This window comes from Bubalus bubalis, chromosome 12, assembly GCF_019923935.1.
Source record: "Bubalus bubalis isolate 160015118507 breed Murrah chromosome 12, NDDB_SH_1, whole genome shotgun sequence".
In the NCBI taxonomy this organism is placed as follows: domain Eukaryota; kingdom Metazoa; phylum Chordata; class Mammalia; order Artiodactyla; family Bovidae; genus Bubalus; species Bubalus bubalis.
The window spans coordinates 36003277-36015115 of record NC_059168.1 but is presented as its reverse complement, the minus strand read 5'-3'; the positions used below and the strand labels follow the sequence as shown (position 1 = coordinate 36015115).

Genomic DNA, 11839 nt, shown 5'->3' with positions numbered 1-11839 from the left:
CGCCGCCACGTCTCCTTCCGGAGAGCCCGGCAACGCCGTCCCCGCCCCCTTGGGCTTCCCACCACCGTTTCCGGGGCCGGTGGTGTATCAACATCCGGGGCCGCCGAACCGTCTGCCTACGGAAGCCTGGACGGCGGTAGCGCTTCTCTTGTTGACCACAACTGCGGTCCGGCGGCGGAGAGCGAACGCAGTGGCTTGCCAGGAGTGGACGCCCAAAGACTGGGCCTTGGGCCAGCCGTTTCCTCGGCGGCGAAGTAGCAGCACGGAGAGCTGGTGAGTCCGGGAGGCGGGCGGCTCTCAGCACAGAGTAGGCGGCGGCTTGGCCCTCATGGAGCAGCCACCGGAGAGCGGGGCTGGTGCAGGTATTCAGATGAGAAAATTCGAGGTGGCGAAGAGAAGTGAGAAGTGGTGGTGTTTCTGACTACTCTTCCCTCTCGCTGCTCCTGTTTTCCCTTTTCTCCGCACGTAGCGTCTGTACACTTTTATCTTTCCCGCTGGAAGTTTCTCTCCGCCTTTTACTGTGGGCCGTGGTCACCTGAGTACTTTCTGCTCCTGACTAACAGAGAGTAGATGGCTAAGTTTCTGCAGCTGTGGGTTCGGGGATACTGAGCCGAGAATACCGGTCGTCCCTCCGTATAAGAATTCTACGCTTCTCCGAGGGTGGCCCAGATGCAGACTCTCCTCTTGGGGAGGGCAGCTAGATTTTCCCTGCGTTTTTACCCGACGTGGGGCTCTCCCTTCATCCCAGAGTTGAAGCGCTGTGTCGCTGTTTTATGTAGGAAGCCGATACGTTTCTTTAGGTAAAGTTCAAGGCCATGTGACCCTAAGGTTATGAATTCACATAAGACTTAGACACCTCTCACCGTATTCAAAATAACACACAAAGTTTTGCATTCTCCCCGTCATTAAAAGAAATGCCATTGTTTTAATCTCTAATATAATGGGTTTGGGTAAACTTCGGGAGTTGTTGATGGACCGGGAGGCCTGGCGTGCTGCGGTCCATGGGGTCGCAAATAGTCGGACACGACTGAGCGATTGAACTGAACTGATAATGGGTCATACAGCGTCAAATATAGAGCATTTATCGTTGTCTTTCTGGAGGTGAGAAAAGCTAGACCTTCGTGCTAGATTTGCTAAAGACTGTCGTCCGTCGTGTGTTCTCTCTGCCCCTGCAATTTGCTCCAAGTCAAAAAGCAGGAAGAACATCCTTTTTCTATTTTTTGTTTTGAAAGTTTCCTATTTCTTTTTTAACATAAGGAATCCACGGCATAAAAGAAAATTAATTTTTTTCTAGAATTGAGATGTTGTTCATTGATTTACCTATTGATGTTTAGTGTGTATGTGAACAGTGGGCTTGGTAAATGGCAAATAAATGAATCTCTGTCCTCTGTCTCATGGTATAGCAAGGCAAATTACACAGACAAATAATGGTAGCCTATTATGGTAATGATAAAATAGTTAACACTTACATCACATTCCTTCTGTGCACTCGTTTAAGTACTTTATTATGCTGCTGCTGCTGCTAAGTCGCTTCAATCCTGTCCGACTCTGTGACTCCATAAACGGCAGCCCACCAGGCTCTTCTGTCCCTGGGATTCTCCAGGCAAGAACACTGGAGTGGGTTGCCATTTCTTTCTCCAATGCATGAAAGTGAAAAGTGAAAATGAAGTCGCTCGGTCGTGTCAGACTCTTAGTGACCCCATGGACTGCAGCCTACCAGGCTCCTCCATCCATGAGATTTTCCAGGCAAGAGTACTGGAGTGGGTTGCCATTGCCTTCTCTGACTTTATTATGAGCCAGGTACTATTAGATTATGGGCTTCCCTGGTGGCTCAGTGGTTAAGAACCTGCCTGCCAATGCAGGAGATGAGGGTTCCACCCCTGGGTGGGGAAGATCCAATGGAGAAGGAGACGGCAATCCACTCCAGTGTTCTTGCCTGGAAAATCCCATGGGTGGAGGAGCCTGGTGGCCTACAGTCCATGGGGTCTCAAAGAGTCAGACATGACTGAACGATTAAAACAGCAATAAACTATAGATTATAGAGTAGAGGGATGTTAAATTATATAATAGAGTAGATGTTAGATATAAGGAAGGACAGAAATTGGGTAAGAAAGTCTTGCCAGGAGAAGTGACATTACGATTGGGGTTTTAAGGATTTATAGGAGTTTATCAGGCAGCACCATCCTTCTAGGTGGTCCCTTAGGGCTTTTCAGTGTAGTCAGAGTATAGGGCAGAGTGGAGTCAGAGAAGATTAATGGTGTCTTAGAGCAACAGTTCCAATTAATTCAGTTCAAGATTAATTCCAAATGGATTAGATACTTAAATGAATAACAAAAAGAAAACAATAGGTATTAAGATTGTATATGGGTCTCCTTCCTTAATAAAAATTTAGTCAGTTGTCACACACATAAAAAAAGAAAACAATAGGAAAAAATTTAGAGGAATAATTTAGTGATCTTGTTATGTTGGTGGTGGTTTAGTCACTGAGTCGTGTCTGACTCTTGCAACCCCATGGATTGTAGCCTGCCACGCTCCTCTGTCCTCTGTCCATGGGATTTCCCAGGCAAGAATACTGGAGTGGGTTGTCATTTTCTACTCCAGGGGATTTTCCTGTCCCAGGGATTGAAGTCAGGTCTTCTGTATTGCAGGCAGGTTCTTTACGAACTGAGCCACTAGGGAAGCCTGATCTGTAAGAGAGGAAACCCTGAAATCATGGAGGAAAAAAGATGTATTTGACTAAATAGAAATGAAAAGCATTTGTCTACCCAGATTTAGTCTTTGGGACTGTAGTAATGGAAGCTCCAATAACAGCAAAACACTCAAGATAATTTCTGGTAAAGGTCATTGCTGCTTAGAAACTAGGGTTATGTAAAAGAAAATGACTCTGAAATATGCTACTGAGGTAGATGGTCAGACTTGTGTGAGGAAGTGACAGCTGAGTTATGATTTGAAATGAGGAGGAGGAAGCCACACAGTAGTTTCTAGCAGGAAAAGCTTGTGTTGGAGGGATTGAAAGAAGGCTGGTGTTGATGGAGTGAAAGAGGGCACTTTGTAGATGAAGTTTGAGAGGCTGGAAGAGGCCAGCTGGGCACAGATCTGTAAGTAGGAGAGCGATGTGGTCTGATGTACGTTCATGAAGATCATTATGGTTGCTGTGTGGAAAATGGACTGTAGGGGATGTTGTTGGCTGAATTGTGTTCCTCAAAAGGATATGTTGAAGTCTTAACCCCTGGAACCTGCAAGTGTGAACTTACTTGGGAATCGGATCTTTGCAGATGTAAAGTTAAGGTCATACTGACTGAAAGTGGGCCCCAATACAATGTCTAATGTCTTTATAAGAAGAAGGAAATTTGGACACAGAGAGGATGGAGGCAGAGATTGGAGTGATGTGTCTACAAACCAACTAAAATTTGCCAGCGACCACCAGTAGTTAGGAGAAGGCAGTGGCACCCCACTCCAGTACTCTTGCCTGGAAAATCCCATGGACAGAGGAGCCTGGTAGGCTGTAGTTCATGGGGTCGCTGGGAGTCAGAGATGACTGAGCGACTTCACTTTCACTTTTCACTTTCCTGCATTGGAGAAGGCAATGGCACCCCACTCCAGTACTCTTGCCTGGAAAATCCCATGGACAGAGGAGCCTGGTAGGCTGTAGTTCATGGGGTCGCTGGGAGTCAGAGATGACTGAACGACTTCACTTGCACTTTTCACTTGCCTGCATTGGAGAAGGAAATGGCAACCCACTCCAGTGTTCTTCCCTGGAGAATCCCAGGGACGGGGGAGCCTGGTGGGCTGCAGTGTATGGGGTCACACAGAGTCGGACACGACTGAAGTGACTTAGCGGCAGCGGCAGCGACCAGTAGTTAGGAAGAGATAGGGACAAATCCTCTCCTAGAGGTTTCAGGGAGATTTTGGCTCTGCTGACACCTCGATTTCAAACTTCTAACTTCTAAAACTGTGAAGCAGTACCTTTCTGTTGTTTTAAGCTACCAGGTCTGTGGTAGTTTGTATGACAGTGCTAGGAAGCTAATGTAGGGGCTAAGTGTGGCGACAGGGAGACCAGTTAGGAAGCTGTGGAAATGGGGAGCAATAGTCTACTTTGGAATGTATTTTTTGAGTAGAACATCTTGAATTTCCTGGTGGATTAGATGTGGCATGTTCTTACAGAGATGAATTAATGATGCTTTGCTGACAAAGGTCCATATAGTCAAAGCTATAGTTTTTCTAGTAGTCATGTACGGATGTGAGAGTTGGACCATAGAGAAGGCTGAGTGCCGAAGAATTGACGCTTTTGAACTGTGGTGCTGGAGTAGACTCTTGAGGGTCCCTTGGACTGCAAGGAGATCAAACCAGTCAATTCTAAATCAACTCTGAATATTCATTGGAAGGACTGATGCTAAAGCTGAAGTGCCAATACTTTGGCCATCTGTTGTGAAGAGCCAGCTCATTGGAAAAGACCCTGATGCTGGGAAGGATAGAGGGCAGGAGGAGAAGGAGATGACAGAGGACAAGATGGTTGGATGGCACCACTGACTCAATGGGCATGAGTTTGAGCAAACTGGGAGACAGTGAAGGACAGGGAAGCCTGGTGTGCTGCAGTCCATGGGGCTGCAAAGGGTCAGATTTGACTGAGCGACTAAACAACTATGTTTTATGAGGAACTGGTGGTGAAGTTTACTGAAACAGGGAAGAAAATAATGTGGACTGATGGGAATCATGTGTTTTGTTTGTTTTACTTTTTATTTTGAAGTGATTTCAGACTTACATAAAATTTATTTGTAAGAATCAAGCCTAGATTCTCCAGTTATTAACATTTTATATATGTGGTTTGCTTGCAATAATAATAATTTTGGAATCAATGGTTCTATTTTGGACATGTCAAGTCTTATTACTTTTTAAAATTTATTTTAATTGGAGTATAATTGATTTACTGGACGTGTTAAGTTTTAGATGTCATCAGTTAGACATCCAAGTAGAGCTAACATGTTGATTAAACCTGAGGCACAGGTGGGGAGGTCAGAGCTGGAGTTATAAATTTTGATGTTATTTGCATGTGCCTGTGTGCTAAGTTGCTTCAGTCTGTCTAACTCTTTGTGACTGTATGGACTGTAGCCCACCAGCCTCCTCTGTCCTTGGAATTTCCCAGGCAAGAATACTGGAGTGGGTTGCCATTGCTTTTTCCTGCCTGACCCAGGGATTGAACATGCATCTCTTTTGTCTCCTGCATTGGCAAGAGGGTTCTTTACCTCTAGCGTCACCTGGGGAGCTCTATATGCACGTAGGTATATTTAAAGCCATAGTGCTGGTTGCAATCCTTGAGGGAAAAGATGAGGATAACAAAAGGAAGAGGAGTCATTGCAACATTAGATACTGAACAGCATTGAAGAATTAACAAAATGGACTGGGGAGGCATGCCCAGTAAAGAAAGAAAGTCAGAAAGCTGAGATATCAAAGAAGTCAAGAGAAAGAGCTGTACCAGTTAAGTAAATGCTTTGAGGAGTTGTAGATGATGAGGATAAGTAAGTAAGCAGTGTATTTGGCAGCATGGTGGAGGAGTAGAGGAGAAAAAAGGCTTGATTGGACTGAAGTGGAGGGCTTGTTTATCTGTACATTAAGTTAAAAACATTATGCTTTTGCATTTCAGCAGAGCATATGCCAGTTTCTAAAAGCCTTGGTGCTGTTGACATTTTGGGCCGGGTAATCCTTTGTTGTGAGGGGCTGTCTTGCGTATCATATGATGTTTAGTAGTATCCCTGGCTTCTGTCCACTAGATGGTAGTAGCAGCCTTACTCCCTCCCCCTTTGCCAGCCAAGTTGTGACAATCAAAAATGTCTGCAGACGTTGCCAGATGTCCCTTGGCAGGCAGGATGGCCCATGGTTGAGAATGTATTTCTGGTTTAGACTTTAAAATGAAAAGCTTGAATATTAATGGTAAAGCTTTAGGCAGTAGCTCACTGAGTGAGAAGATATTTAGTGTCAAGCAGGGGACCTTTCTAGCACTGTAAAAATTTTACAACTGTAGTGAATACCTGCTTTGCCTGTAAGGCAAGTGTCTTGTTTGCATTATATCTTTGATGATTCCGTAAGACACTTAATCTTACCTTATATTGATGTCATTATTATGCATATCAGTTACCATAGAGGATTTTGAATATAAATATGTAGAAGATTGTCCTGAATCTGTATTAACCCCATCATTACCTAGAAATTATTTTGAAAAAATAGTCAATATTGCTTCATTTGATAGTCTTGACTTTTTTCATGTAAGTATGGTACAGAAAACACAGTCTTAAATTTTGTTTAACTTTCTGCTTCATGGATTCCAGGATAATGCCCCTTAATCCGACAAAGCTACCTTTTTCTGCCTGCAACGGAATTAGTCTTAATATGGCAATTTTCAGTTAGCCGCAGAATTATAGATCTGGGGAGAGAGCAAGAAAGTTGTGCAGTTATTTATCTAATAAATATGGTTTGGAGGCACTGTCCTCAGTTCGAAGGGTGTTATAAAAATGCTGTTGTTAAGCTGCTAAGTCGTGTCTGACTCTTGCGACCCCATGGACTGTAGCCCATTAGCCTCCTCCATCCAGGTGCTATAGAGATAAAATATTGCAGACATTCAAAAGAGGGGTGATTACTTTTAGTGAGAGATAGGGTGAATGAAGTGTGAAAACCAATTAAATAGTCTCTGTTTTAATATGTGACAAGGGGGTCATTTTATGTTTGTGGGAAAAGGATGTTTTAATAGATTCTGCTGGTGTAATTCACCTATAGGAAAACCAACCAGATCCCCTCATCATAAAATATGTAAAAAGTAAATTGTGGGAATTCCTTGGAAGTGCAGTGGGAATTCCTTGGCAGTGTAGTGGTTAGGACTCAGTGTCACTCCCAAAGGCCTGGGTTCCATCCTTGGTTGGGGAATTAAGATCCTACAAGCTGTGCTGCACAGCCTAAAAAATAAAAAAGTAAATTGTAAATGTGTTAAAGATACATATTCATATGAAGCAATTAGGAGAATATTTGTATAATTGAAGTAGGGATGATGTTTTTTAGTAAGATAGGAAATCTAGGTGCTGTAAAAGGAAAGATAGACCTGCTATAATAAACTTTTTAAAATTAGTAATTTTTAAAATTAAAAATGTGCAAACCTTTTGGCCTAGTGATTTTATTTTTTTGGACTCTCATTTAGAAGCAAAAATCCTGACACTTAAGGATGTATGTATAAAGGTAATTCATTGTGGCATTAGCTGTAATGACAGAAATTACCTTTGCATATCTTATTTTCTAATAATAAGGCATGGCTGAATAATTACATGCGAACTCTATACAACCGAATTAAGTGAGGCGATTAGGAGCAGGGGCTCAGGGGTTAGGCCAGTGAAATTCTGATCCTACCTACTGCATGTGTGACCTTGGGTACATTACTTAACCTCTTTAGAGCTCAGTTTTCTTACCTTTAAAATGGAGAAAATAACAAATGTAAGATGTAAGAACTATTAAGAAGATTCATATTTACTATGTATTTTATTAATTTAATAGATGTTGTGCCCAGGTACTATTTTAAGCACTTTATAGATATTAAATTTATAATTGACTTATTTCTCATAATAACCCTCAAAGTTAGATTTTATTGTTTTCTCATTTTACTGATGAGGAAACTGAATCACAAGAGAGGTTAGTATGTTCTAATATAATTCACGCACAGGTATAAAATTCTATATCTCTGCCATATTATAAAATATGGCTGAATAAAATTATAAATTTTTTTTCAAATTGAAATTTTTATGAGAAAGAAATGAGAACTAACCAGATGGGCTTTGAGTTAAAAGTTATCCCAGATCTCTATATTGTTTCTCATTTAGAAATATAAAGGGAAAAATCGATAAAAATAAAGACATTTGCTCAACTTTAACAGCTGGCATGCAGTCTGAGGTTGTTTATCAGTAATTACTCCAGAGACTGTGAGACAGTGATTGCCCTTTTCTGTTAATTTCCAATACTGAACTTTTTTCTCTCCCAATTTCTCCTTTATATATAATTTACTCTGTGGTAATAAGAAGACTTTAGAGGACTGGGATACACATTTTGGGAAAAATAAATGATGAGAAAAGCTTTGGCCTTCGGACATTTTTGGTTAAAATGCAGCATGTATACCGGTGACAGAATGCCAGCAAATACACAGATGGGAATATGAATACTGGATGCACTCATTTCTTAGGTACAAGGAAAAAAGGGAGATTGGAAATTTGATTTCAAACCAAGCTAGAATGTTTCTGTTTTCAATCCCATGCCTTATACTTTTGTTCATGTTTTTTCCTAAGAATTTTCTGTTAGAATGAGTTTTTAAAGCATAGTGTATGCAACACCTGTGTATAAATAGCTGTGTAGCATTCTTGCCAAGCCTGGGTATAAGAAACTTATCAAACAAAAAATGTGGCACATTCTACAAGACAACTGGCCTAAACATTGAAAAAAACTCAATGACTAGGAATATAAAAAGACTTTTCTATAAATATGTATATTATTGTCTATTATCTGTATACTAAGATATATACTGTTATCACATCTTAGAAAAATAACACTGGTTTCAACTTTCACCATTTATTGGCCTTCCCCCCCATGTAGGATCCAATCAAAGGTTATGCCTTGTATTTAATTGTCTTAAAGTCTGTTTTATTTTTAAAAGTTTTTATTGGAGTATAGTTGATTTACAACTTTGTGTTGCTTTCAGGTGTACAACAAAATTAATCTATAATATAGATATATACACACATACAGTTTTTTATGATCTTTTCCCATATAGGCTATTACAGAGTATTAGATAGAGTTCCCTGTGCTGTACAGTAAGGTCTTAGTAATTATCTATTTTATATATAGTAGTGTGTATGTCAGACCCAATTTAAAATCTGTTTTAAACTATAACAGTTCCCCTTGGCCACTGCTTTTAGAGCTCTCTCTTAAGTTTTTTGTATTATTAACGAAATAACTGCTGCCAATTAAATTTATGACTTGCCATCTAGTGTAAGACTCATCTTGATTTCAGAAGTCTGAAAGTGAAATAAATACATTAACACAATATGGCAACTTGCCCAAAGTCATAGCACTGGCAAGCAGTGGAACTGGATCTCAAAGCCAAGCAGTCTTGCTCCTGAATCTGTTCTTTTGGCCATTTCTCAGTGCTGCCATTTTGTTTTTAGTGAGTTACTGCATGTAAGGCTATTTTTAGTACAGTGCCTTCATTACATATTAAGTATGTAATGTGTGTAGCTTTTAATATAATTTTCAGTACTTCCCAGTTTGCTACTACTATATGTTTATTACATTTGCATTCTGACTTTATTCAGTTTTTCTGTGCTTTGTTTATAGGTTGATTCTCAAACTTCACAATATTGTTTATGCAACTACCATTCACTATAAAATCCAGAGGTGTAATTTGAACTGCAGAGAAGGAAATGTAATTGTGTCAGTCCTCTACCGTTTAAAATGTCCCCTTAGCTCTCTAAAATTAGTACCATCTTTGCTAAGTGAGTCCATTTTGCTCTTAAAGATATATTTTGAGCTCTGAAACACTTCGTTCTAATTACACTAGTTGCTTTTCAAATCTGATGCGTATTTATCTATTACCTATCTGTATATCTATATTTTTTCCTGTAACTCTCCTGGGTTAAATCTACTTTTTTATGTTATTCCACATCATCCTTATTTCACATTTCTCTCCCACCTTGTTGGGGTATAAATAATTACAAGTAATTTTTTTAAGGAAAAAATATAAAGTAGATATTTTAATTTTCCCAGGCCTGGTATATCTGAAAATGCATTCATCTTGCCTTCTCAGTTAATAGTTTGGGAATAGAATTCATAGTTCAATCATTTTGTTTTGCTTGAAACTTTGAAGATCATTCCTTTGCAGCTTGCTATCTAATATATCTGATGAGAATCTCAAAGCTAGTCTGATTCTCCTTCTTTGCAACTAATATTCCTTTTCCTCTGGGATATTTTATTAAACTTTTTTTGTCATTGGTTTTATCATGTTTTATACATGAACTGTGAACTTCCAGATGTTCAAGCTGGTTTTAGAAAAGGCAGAGGAACCAGAGATCAAATTACCAACATCCGCTGGATCATGGAAAAAGCAAGAGAGTTCCAGAAAAACATCTATTTCTGCTTTATTGACTATGCCAAAGCCTGTGACTGTGTGGATCACAATAAACTGTGGAAAATTCTGAAAGAGATGGGAATACCACAGCACCTGACCTGCCTCTTGAGAAACCTATATGCAGGTCAGGAAGCAACAGTTAGAACTGGACATGGGACAACAGACTGTTTCCAAATAGGAAAAGGAGTACATCAAGGCTGTATATTGTCACTGTGGTTATTTAACTTATATGCAGAGTACATCATGAGAAGCGCTGGGCTGGAAGAAGCACAAGCTGGAACCAAGATTGCTGGGAGAAATATCAATCACCTCAGATATGCAGATGACACCACCCTTATGGCAGAAAATGAAGAGGAACTAAAAAGCCTCTTGATGAAAGTGAAAGAGGAGAGTGAAAAAGTTGGCTTAAAGCTCAACATTCAGAAAATGAAGATCATGGCATCTGGTCCCATCACTTCATGGGAAATAGATGGAGAAACAGTGGAAACAGTGTCAGACTTAATTTTTTTGGGCTCCAAAATTGTGACTGCAGCCATGAAATTAAAAGATGCTTACTCCTTGGAAGGAAAGTTATGACCAACCTAGATAGCATGTTAAAAAGCAGAGATACTACTTTGCCAACAAAGGTCTGTCTAGTCAAGGCTATGGTTTTTCCAGTGGTCATGTATGGATGTGAGAGTTGGACTGTGAAGAAAGCTGAGCACTGAAGAATTGATGCTTTTGAACTGTGGTGTTGGAGAAGACTCTTGAGAGTCCCTTGGACTGCAAGGAGATCCAACCAGTCCATTTTAAAGGAGATCAGCCCTGGGATTTCTTTGGAAGGAATGATGCTGAAGCTGGAACTCCAGTACTTTGGCCACCTCATGCGAAGAGTTGACTCATTGGAAAAGACTCTGATGCTGGGAGGGATTGGGGACAGGAGAAGGGGACGACAGAGGATGAGATGGCTGGATGGCATCACCAACTCGATGGACATGAGTTTGAGTGAACTCCGGGAGTTGGTGATGGACAGGGAGACCTGGCGTGCTGTGATTCATGGGGTCGCAAAGAGTCGAACACGACTGATCGACTGAACTGAACTGATGAGATATTTCTTTCTAGCTGTGGATCTTTTTTCACTTATCCTTCATTGCACCCCTTGAGTCCTATTTGTTCACTTCTGGGAAATTTTCTAATATTATTTCTTCAATTATGTTTTCCTTGGGCTTCCCTGGTGGCTCACGAGGTAAAGAATCAGCCTGCAATGCGGGAGACCTGGGTTCGATCCCTGGGTTGGGAAGATCCCCTGGAGAAGGGAAAGGCTAACCACTCCAGTATTCTGGCCTGAGAATCCCATGGACAGAGGAACCTGGCAGGTTCCATGGGGTAGCAAAGAGTCGGACAGGACTGAGTGACTTTCACTTTCACTTTCCATTTTCTCTGTTCTATTCAGAATACCATTTGGATAGATTCTTCCAAGTAGAAAAAAGACAAAAAAAATTAGGTAATATGGAAGATCAGTTCAAGAGATCAGTTTCCTTTGATTATCAGTTCTCTTTTTTGAATATCTTTTGTCAGTGTGGTTTTTTTTTCTTTCCTGTTTCCATAGTTTCTTTCCAATTGCTCATTTTTAATAAATGCAGCATCTTCATGAATTTCTTTGAGGATAGCACTTACAAATGTTAAACATTTATAAGTTTAAAAGCTCTG

General features: G+C 40.6%; 1 protein-coding gene across 4 annotated transcripts in view; it reads left to right on the top strand.

Moving 5' to 3' along the window:
- Nucleotides 1-96: 96 nt before the first annotated feature.
- ASB3 (ankyrin repeat and SOCS box containing 3) overlaps nucleotides 97-11839 on the top strand; it is a 122363-nt gene continuing 110620 nt past the window's right edge. For 3 of the 4 annotated variants that reach the window (XM_044925904.2, XM_044925905.2, XM_006044751.4), the window contains exon 1: nucleotides 97-273. The gene's annotated coding sequence lies outside the window, so the exon portion shown is untranslated. Of the gene's footprint in view, nucleotides 363-11839 lie in introns of all 4 variants that reach the window. The other variant, XM_044925902.2, reaches the window with a different exon arrangement.